Source organism: Adiantum capillus-veneris, chromosome 29, assembly GCF_014529385.1.
Source record: "Adiantum capillus-veneris isolate H3 chromosome 29, ASM1452938v2, whole genome shotgun sequence".
Taxonomy (NCBI): Eukaryota; Viridiplantae; Streptophyta; class Polypodiopsida; order Polypodiales; family Pteridaceae; genus Adiantum; species Adiantum capillus-veneris.
Genome location: NC_140959.1, coordinates 84908474 through 84918599, shown reverse-complemented (window position 1 = coordinate 84918599; position 10126 = coordinate 84908474). Strand labels below are relative to the sequence as shown.

The 10126-nt window shown below is 41.1% G+C and overlaps 1 pseudogene; it reads right to left on the bottom strand.

The window, feature by feature from the left end:
• Window positions 1–2796: 2796 nt before the first annotated feature.
• LOC147419518 (uncharacterized) lies at window positions 2797–3564 on the bottom strand (annotated as a pseudogene).
• Window positions 3565–10126: the final 6562 nt, after the last annotated feature.

The window sequence follows — 10126 nt, the reverse complement described above, 5'->3', positions numbered from 1 at the left end:
TTTTTTCTCAGAGAATTGGGACTAAGGTGAATAAAAAATTATAGATTAACTAGAATAATCAATCAATTGTGTAAGATTGAGCATATTTGAGCATAATAATTGTAGAGCATGCATTAACTTAGATTCAATCACGCATCACACACATGTATTGAAATTGTAAGAAAGAGAGAGAGAAGAATCCGACACTAGTTGAGGACCGGACTTCAAAGCTGAACCCCCCTTCGAAGGACTTTGTGTTGATAAATTCTTCTTCTTCAAAAGGAATCAATACAACTGAATAATTGCACTTTTGTATGCAAAAATTGAAGAGATGTAAGCTCTAAAATTTGGCAGAGTCTGCGATTACAATTTTCACCTAAAAGACCTTGTTGAACTCAATTCCAAGGTCCTAAACACCTTGCGGGGTGATAGGATCTGTGGGGATTAAGCAAGAATCAGGTTGGAAAGAAGTTATGTAAGCATTAAGAAGTAGTAACGTAAATAGTTAAATAGTATAAACTTGAACAACCATAGCTATAGAGACGAGAGAGAGAGAGAGAGAGAGAGAGAGAGAGAGAGAGAGAGAGAGAGAGAGAGAGAGAGAGAGAGAGAGAGAGAGAGAAGATGATGAGCCTTGAGGAGAGAATGGAGAGCTTGTTTTGGCTGAGGATTTCCTGGAGCTTCATGTAAGGACAAGGATCCTAAGCCTAGGGGGTCAGGGACCTGAGCCAAGGTCTCGGACTGGACCAATAAGGACTGGGGATCCATATTATGGCTAGGGCTAGGAGCCGGTCTATATATAGGGTGGTAGGGCGGTGGATCCAGTATCACAGTCACCTAGGCCTTTCACTGGTATCAGAGCATGGAGAAGAGCAGCCATGGAAGGGAAAGGATTGTTGGGGTTCAACAACACAAGAATCTCTCTCACACACATGCTCTCAAATAGAGAATAGATACTCACTCCATGATCAGACTCAACATAAGGCACAATTAGATAACTTCAGAGTCAACAAACAGAACATAGAGAAAAGATCAGACAAAGCAAAGAACACCATGGCTAAAGCTTCTCTCGCCTTCCCCTACTCATAACTCGTCCCAATACAAGTACCAAATGATGGTTATAACTGTCCAACCCAAAAATGTTCTTGACATAAAATATCAGACTCAGCAAAATCCAACCTAGCCAAAATCTGACTTGGCATAAATCCGACCTAGCAGAAATACGACCCAGCAAATATTCAGACCCAACATCTGCTTCAATAGTATTTGCATCAGCATAATCTGACTCAACAAAAATCTAACTTGGCAGAAATCTGACTCAGCAGAATTCAGACTCAACGGGAACCGACTCAGCACTGAAATCCGACTTCAAACAAATATCAGACTCAATAGCAGTAATCCAGAATCCGACTCAGCAAGGTCTGATTGAGCAACATCTGACTCACCAATAATCTGACTGACCAATTATCAGACTCACCAATATTCAGAGTCGACAAATAATCATACTCAGCAATATTCCAGTCAACACATGGCACGTCTCGGTGGTGGATTTCATAGAAATCCGACTCGGATCCACACATCCCTTGATCAAAGTCAAATGCCTTATCCTATTTTCCCAAAAATCCCTAGTTACTATATAGCATAAAATATAGTGCCTGGAACCCAATCCAAGATATACAAATACACCATATAGCACTATGACAAACTCAATGCTAGGATCTTCATATGAAGCAAAGTGTAGTGCCTGGTACACAAACCAAGGTACACAAAATACATCATAGATAGAAACTAAACATTGCCTAAAGATTCCCCAATTCTTTGGCTCTATACTCATGGATCTTAATGACCTTCCAAACTTCTTGCATGCTCTCTATCATTTTTTGCTTTGCAATTGAAAGATCTTACTCAAACATCAACACACCATTACATCTGCATCTTCTTCATCTAATGCATGCTTCTTCAACTCCAACAAAGTTTGAAGCCACTGATTCAAAAAATTCATTTTGAACCTGCAAATCTGTATTCTTCTCTCCAATTGCTCTAGTTCAAGCTAAGCTATGATCTCCAAAGTTTGTGTCCGCTCCTTAAACATTCCAAGTGACATTTTTAACTTTTTTCAGTTCACTCTGATGGTGTGTCAGAATTTCTTGCAGCTCCTGTTTATGCTTCTCTTCCATAGATTCCATCTTTGATTTCAAACTATTGATTAACTGAGTTTGTTCTGCAGCAAAACTTTAGATACACCAAAATTTGCTACCTGTTGCATCTGAGTCTCTAGCTGAATTTGTTGCATACTGATGTACTTCTGCACATCTGCAAACATTTTGACAGCCATTCAATTGTCCTTTGCAACAACATGTCCTTCTTCTGATGTCGCTTCAAAATTTGAATGTTTTCCCACCTTACATGTGCAATCTCATATCATTGTAGTCCACTTTTTGACAACATGCCAAGGTAGGGAACCTCTCAAATACAAATACATCCAAATCAAATCATACAAAATAAACTTATGGAACCAAATTCAATGAGAATTCCTGTACTCCAAAGATGAAGTGTAGGCAAAAATAATTCCGCTTTGATGGAAAAAGACCATATAAACTCCATCGGATCATCCTCCTTGTTGAAAAAACTCCTCATAAACTCCATCAGATCATCCTCCTTGCTGAAAACTTGCAAAACCATCAAAATCAACATTAATTAACATGGATACTTTAACTGTAAAAACCATTCCTCCAATATCAAATCTGGAAAACAACTCCTAAAATTCCACATTCTGATTATCCACCATCAATTCTCCCATATCCGCAACCTGTTTTTTCACATCCACCACCTGTTTATACACATCAATTCACATTCCCTCTAGAAAATACTGCTCTGCAGCTATTTGACAAATCTGTTGCACTGCTGATATTTTGCACTGCGGATTATCCGCACTTCCAATGAAATTTATCCAATCCTGTATTTTCAAAATCTGATTATCCTCCTTAGTAAAACACAATCCATTGAATCCATTTGTCAATTCCGCCTGCAATTTTTGAACATGCAAATTTGCATGAAATTTTTGAATATCCATTAAAATCAGGTATATAAGCTTCTTATAATCCGCACAGATCCTCTGAACCTGTTGAGTTAAATCGGATCCACAAACAATAAATTATGATCATTATGCACTCTGTAGCAGATTCCTCTTCCAAAAATTAGCAACTCTAAATTTTGATATTTTGCCATCCAAATCTGACAATCCACTCTGTAAGAATCCACTTCTACTACATCATCAGCTTTAAAACAAACATCCTCCAATAAAAGTATGTTTGGATTGAGAACAACTTGTCCCACATCAATTTCAGAATGCTCATCCATTGATATTTCATCATTTTGCATTTCAAAGATCATTGCATGCTCCACAAAACCTGTTAAACCTGTTTTATACTCCTTAAAGACTTGCTCTTGACATTCCTCATGCTCAATCTGATATGTGAGACCTTTTCTTAATTCATCCCTGTTTAGATTGGAACAACAATCAATCCGATTCTTCCAATTCTTTGCAACTGAAACATATCCTTGCTTGACATCAACCTGTGACATCAAAATATGTCCTTCAAAACATTCAAAACCAAAATTTTGATTCGCTTCATCATCCGCAACATCTAGCATAGTGGTCTGATTTTTTTTCTGAATTTGCCGATCAACAGAATCAGCATCTATAAACTCCTTCAATGTTCCTTCAACACCTTTTTGTAGCATTTTCACATGTAGGGATATTTTTGGTGGAGACTCCTCTTGAACTGATATGTTTTCCAAAAATTCATCCTCTGCAAAGCTGATTTTAAGAAATCTGATTTCTAGCTCCCTCTCTCTCGCTCTCTCGTTTTGAGGAGCAGGACATGCATGCTCATGCAAGCCATGGCATGCACGGTGGCTAAGCAGGAGGTCGGGGTCGACACCGCGCGTGTGCAGAGCCTCTTGGGAGAGGGAGAGCCAACTATCGAAGAGGACAAAAACTAGTGTGGTGGGGCTCCACGGATTCACATTGAAGAGGGTAGGAGGGTTCGTCATGGCATAGCGATCGGGAAGCAACGCATGAGCTTCTCTCTCTTGTTTTCCCTACAGCGCAGACGGCAGCCCACCATGGATCTGTTTTGAGGTTTCTTTTCACATATGGGTGCCAACTCTTGGCCACAAAAGCCTAAGCAAGGGTGCATGCCCACCCGGGCACACACCCCTCAAGATCTTAGGATCTCGGTTAGCTCGGGATACGAAGCCGTTGAGGTTCCGAAGGACACGAAGTAGGTGCCAGCACCAGCAGAGGCTGCAAATTGTTTATTTCTTAGTTTGAGGTCTTTGGCAGCTCAAACGTCCCAGCCAGGCGATCAAGATGGCATGTTTATCAAAGTATTCCATAGAAAGAAAAACCATCTGTATGCCTCGAACTCTCTTCGATTCGAGTAAATTACATTCGAAAAGGTTTGCAGCCAAGAATTTGTAACTGATCCTTGCTTTAAGCTTCACCATGAGTTGCGCATAAGGCAAGGCATTCCGAGAGAAGCCTTGCAACCAACCTCCATGAGGGTACATGAGGGCAGGACAAGCTTCAAGTTTCGACATGGGTTGCAAGGATCATGGAAGAGCTACTACATAGGCCATGCGGCTAGCAATGTAAGTCGGCACAAGTCAGTAATGAGGTATGCATTTGTTTTTGAAGTTGTTTGGAAAATTTGTTTGAACATGATGAGTGATTCTTGTCCCAGCAAGGTTGTTGTACAAGTTATCAATCTCCATTCATTTACATGGTTTTGCTAGCATGAATGATCATCACTTGCACATGCAACTGGATTATGCCTATAATGTGCATGCTGCATTGTTATTTTGAAATTTTACATAACATTTCGAACAAGCAAGGCTTGCATTGCCTTCTAGCAAGGCTCGCATGCAATTGAGGGGAGTGCGCTTTATGCACTCCAACCACGAGCACGGCTTGTGACAGTTGTTTCAAGCATTACAATTTTGTTGGCATCGAACCAATGCTTCACCTACCAACATGACTCAAGCATGGCTTGAGTATCTGCAGCCTTGATCTACTACATGGATCAATAGTAATTCAATGTTGATGCCCATGGAATCTCAAGGAGATTGGCACACCCTGTGGCTCGACTTCATGAAGGGTGCACAGAACTCGGCATGGATGACTTCTTGTCACTGCTTCCAGAAGCCGGCAAAGATGCTCGCCACACGGCACTAGCCAATTTCAATTGCTTAAAAAGGTCAATTCTTGTTTGCCATGGTCTTTGTACGTCGGTACCAGCATCTGTTGGCTACAATTTGGGCATCTTGCATTGAAGATTTTCGCATTTGGACTATGCTATGAGCATACAAACTTGGAGGGGGAATTGGCAATATGATTGATTGCAGGTTATATCATTACATACCAGACGGGCGTATATGATATACACGATAATTCTCTCTCGCGTAACAGATAGGGCTATGAGTTGCAGCAGGATGACCAGGTTAGACCATGTTCAGTTTTGTTTATTTTCCATGTTTACCCCTTTGATTGGAAACTATTGCTTTTGTGCAAAGCAAAGTGCTTTGACAATTTTACAGGAAGCAAGGCTTCTCCCTTGTGCCAAGGTATCGCCCAATGACTTGGCATCAAGGGCATTGGCACACAAGTTCGGGAAACTGGCAAAATAGGGAATCTCAGCTCATAGAATCCCTACCAGTCTAAAATGTGCAAAGCACTTATGGTTTTGGCTCTCTCGTTTTGAAGCCATCCCTTTTGCCAAGGGCTTAAGATTCTATATGCATGACATGCTAGCTAGGTGGATTCAATTCTACTGCCTCATGACACACGCTTTTGCTATAACACCAAACACTTCGTCAAGGGCAAGATAAGTTCTCGATTCTTATTTCTCTCAACAAATAAAGAGAACTTTTTCTACATGTTTTACTCGTGAGTTAGCCTGAGTCAAGGTGCTCTAACTCTCAGCTAGAAATTGGGCAAGACACCATCCAAATTAGTCTTTATCAGTTCGTCGATTGACCACTAATTGCCATGAGGGCTAAGAGCCACATACGTTGGCTAAGATTCATTGTCAAATCTCAGGTAAGACCCAACTGTTAGCATTCCTTGGGTGCTTGTTCTTAAGATCGAGCAAATCTACCCAGTGGAGTACACATCGACTTTAATGGACAAGCAAGAGTCTTGTCATTACGGATGTTTAAGGTGTCATTTTTGCACTACATGTTTCAGTGCTACACACGCGTTGAGTTTTGATAACCATAAACTCACATCAATTGATCTCTCCCATGGAGTCTAGATGCAGCAAGCCGTTGTGACATCATGGTTGTCCATAAGAGTTAGGCCTTTCACTTGTGTTGATATCCTGCTCTCTCTATAGCACTACGAGTGTCTATGGATGCACATTTTGGGGTAAGACCCAGCGGGTGTTTACTCAATCATCCCATAGGCATTGAGGATTAATAGTTTGATCTATTCCCGTTATACTTTCAAGGAAAGAATTCCGGAATCTACCACACAGCAGCGGACAAATTCAACTTTTCAAGTTAATTCCTCTCATTCTGTACATGACTAACTTATGTTGGTTACCGTTACCTGCTAGTTGAGCAATTTCTACAAAGGGTCTTACCACGGGGTTTGACTACGTAGATTATAACCAACGGGTTTGGATTGCGAAGGCAACCCCCAGGGTTTCCAGTGCAATGTTGCTTGGTTTTTTTCCACAGGTGGGCGATGTGCTCCTTTGCATTTAAATATGGGTAAGTGAACATTAAGTTCAACTCTCCAGGTACGCATCTATTGCTTTGGTGTTATTCCATTTTTTATTATGCCTTGCTTGGTTTTTTCAAGTCGTATAAATACGCTTGCATGTTTCAGAGCCATGCCAAGGGCATGTTGGAACAAAGTATTTTGGGCCGTCGTGTCCACTATACATTATGTTGTTCTGAACCCACTTGTCGGGGTTGATTTGGCACATGTTTTCATATGGGATACAACATGGTCTAGCAACTCAAGGAGTTCGGTTTAGCCAATGTGGAGCAATGATAATGAGGGTCCCTCTCACTCCCGTCGTAGACTGCTTGCAGTTACCTCCACACACAAGTACATCTTGCACTTGTAGGATGTTCTTTTTTCAAACATCCTTAGTTGAGACATATTCCACATGTGGCAAATATGAGTCTCTGGGACTGGCACTGGCGCCCCCTATTTCAAGTATGTGTCACGACAAAGTCCCTAGGTGCTAGTCAAATCTATTTTCTAGACCATTTTCAGCACAACGTATCAGGAGCAATTTAGGTGGCCAAAAATTGTCGGATACTCAGAATGACTTGTTCATGTACAAGTATTGCTAAACAATATTATAGATGGTTGTTTATACATATAGCAAGGCTCTGAGTTGTTAATGAAAAAGTTTCATTATTTGTCCCTAGAAGTGATTAATGTTTCACCTTCTATTATGGTTCAAACATTTGAGCAAGGCTTGCAAATGCTTGCAGGGGACAGTATTTAGTTTCTTTTCAGCACTATTTACATTCCTCTTCATGTGTGCTACGAGCATCACATTTTCCATAAGTATTGGCAATGATGACTATGGATATAGAGGTTCGGAGTTGTTTTTTGCTAAATGCTAAATCACTGCTATACTCCCTACTACTCGCTCTACTTTTAAAAAATTATTGATTAACGCCGATTATTCGGCTCCCCTCACGCGGCCAGTTCCTAAACAAAACTCCTTTGTACCTCCCTCCCCCTGCGTCGCCGCACTACCCTGCCTCCATTGTTCCGCAACGCCTCAACCCCTAGCCTCCATCACTCTCCTCCACTGTCTCTACATAGCCTCACCTCCTATCATGCATGCCCACACTTTCTTCTTGCTTGCGATTTTTGTTGCGCATACGGATTGAGAGAGGGGCGAACAGCCTATGCGCACGGGAGAGAAAGAGGGGAGCAGCCTCCGCATGAGAGAGAGAGAAATCTTCCTTCCTCCTTTGCCCGTCCTCCTCGTGTCGCACTTCAACAACGAAACCCTCTCCATCGAGGAGCGAAAGAGCGCGTGCTACAAGGAACTCGATGTAGTCCTCATGCACGAGTTGCAGTTCTCTAACTCAGAGAGCTGAGAGCATCTTTGAAGATTCTCTCTCTCATTTCTTTTTCACAATGTGTAACACCTACTAGGTGTTATGGGCCCTAGTGTTTACCAAGCTACCCAAACAATGGTTCCTAATGCTTGGAGCCCCGCGTGCTTTTGTGGTGAAGCAAAATTTACATTGCCACTCCTGATATCAGCCACATATGTTGTGAGCAAATCCCCACCGTTCTTTGTCGAGGGCCTTATTTTTCTTTCCTGACTTCGTACCACTTGTGCCAGCATTTTGGTCCATTGCTTGCATTAATAGCTGAAGACATAAGAACTTTATATTTAGCTATAAAAACAATTCTCTACTTTTTAATATATATTAAAACTAAAAACTTCATTAAGAAAGTAATCAAGTTTACACATTGTGCAATTTGCAATGCACTCTCTATCTGACATTATGCATAAAACAAAATTATAAATTTTTCAATGCAATTACACACTTTATGATTAAGACAAGTTTAAAAACATCACATTGTCTATATGTAGTTGTTTAGGGTTTTTTTTCCACTTATTTTCACATGCAACATAGAATAATTAACTTAGACATTAAGATGATGATAAATCGTTTGCAAAACACAAACAAAAGTAACAATATGTATGATTTCAATGTCATCTACAATACACAATGCACTCTATCTAACATTATGCATCAAACAAAACTGCTCATCTTTTAAAACCAACTTCAGTCCCTTTATGGACCAGTGGCTTCGTCACAATGAGCATGACTTTTAAGAGATTCCATTTGTTTGGCATCATACCTTTGCTTTCGGTCAAGGATTCTAAATTTTTAAGAAGTGGTTATCGTATTAAGAATCACGCTTAGCTTAGAAATAGGACATGTGAACCTTAGGTCAAGTCACTAGGATAAATAACTATACCTGTTGTTAGAATACACTCCCTAGGGATTTGCCTAGTCAAAATGCAAAAGATAAAAGACTTTTTACTATACACAGAAGGGCCCATCAGGGAAAAGTTACCAAGAGGGCTGCATTAATTTTAACATGATCATTCAATTTTCATGTGTGATTACTCAACAATATTGACATGTTCATGAGTTCATGATCTTGTTAATGAAATCCGTGGTCGGCTAATCAATCGGGTTGCCAATTACCTTCAAGCCGTAATTGTAGACTATGCCAAGAGTTGGTCACTTGAACCGTTCATTACTTTCATCCCTTGATGTTTGGACGCCGACTTGCACCGCTTGCTTGATGACAAGTAGAAGAAGGTAGAGGGGGGCTGCAGATCGTGGGTACCCTCCCTTCCCCTATATTTTCTTTTGTAGTCAAACCCTAAAGGGTGTTGGGCAAGGGCGCATTGTGTGAAAACGAGCTCCATTAAAACTGTGTAGCATTGCCAATCAAGGAGGAAGAAGGCGAGCTCGTAGCTCCTACAACAACAGGCACCAAAACGGCGGCATTGCAATGTCAAAAGCTGTTACCCTCTGCTGAGCAAACCCAACAAGTCTAGTTGCTCCGCTTTCGTGTTGGTCGATGACACCTCTCTCCCTCCTAAGAGGTTCTACACACGACAATCCTCGACGTCCTCTTCATCTGTTAAGAGACCCTGCACACGGCCTTCCTCTCCACGGCTTGCATGATTAAGCCAAAAAAGACCATGCTCTCTAAGAATAGCAAAGCTTTGATACCAATATGAGACTAGAGGAGACTTGAACAATGCTATTTTTAGGACCCCCTTTACCACATGTCCGTCCTGGTCCTTGGAATTTCTGGTCTTACCCTAGGCCTGACAATCTCTCTCTCTCTCTCTCTCTCTCTCTCTCTCTCTCTCTCTCTCTCTCTCTCTCTCTCTCTCTCTCTCTCTCTCTCTCTCTCTCTCTCTCTCTCTCTCTCTCTCTCTCTCACACACACACACACACACACACACACACACACACATTCATTATTCATTAACATGACTTTTCTTATGATTGGCCACTTTAAATTCTGCAACATTTCTCAAGCTTGTTTACCCAAAGGAAAATATACCTC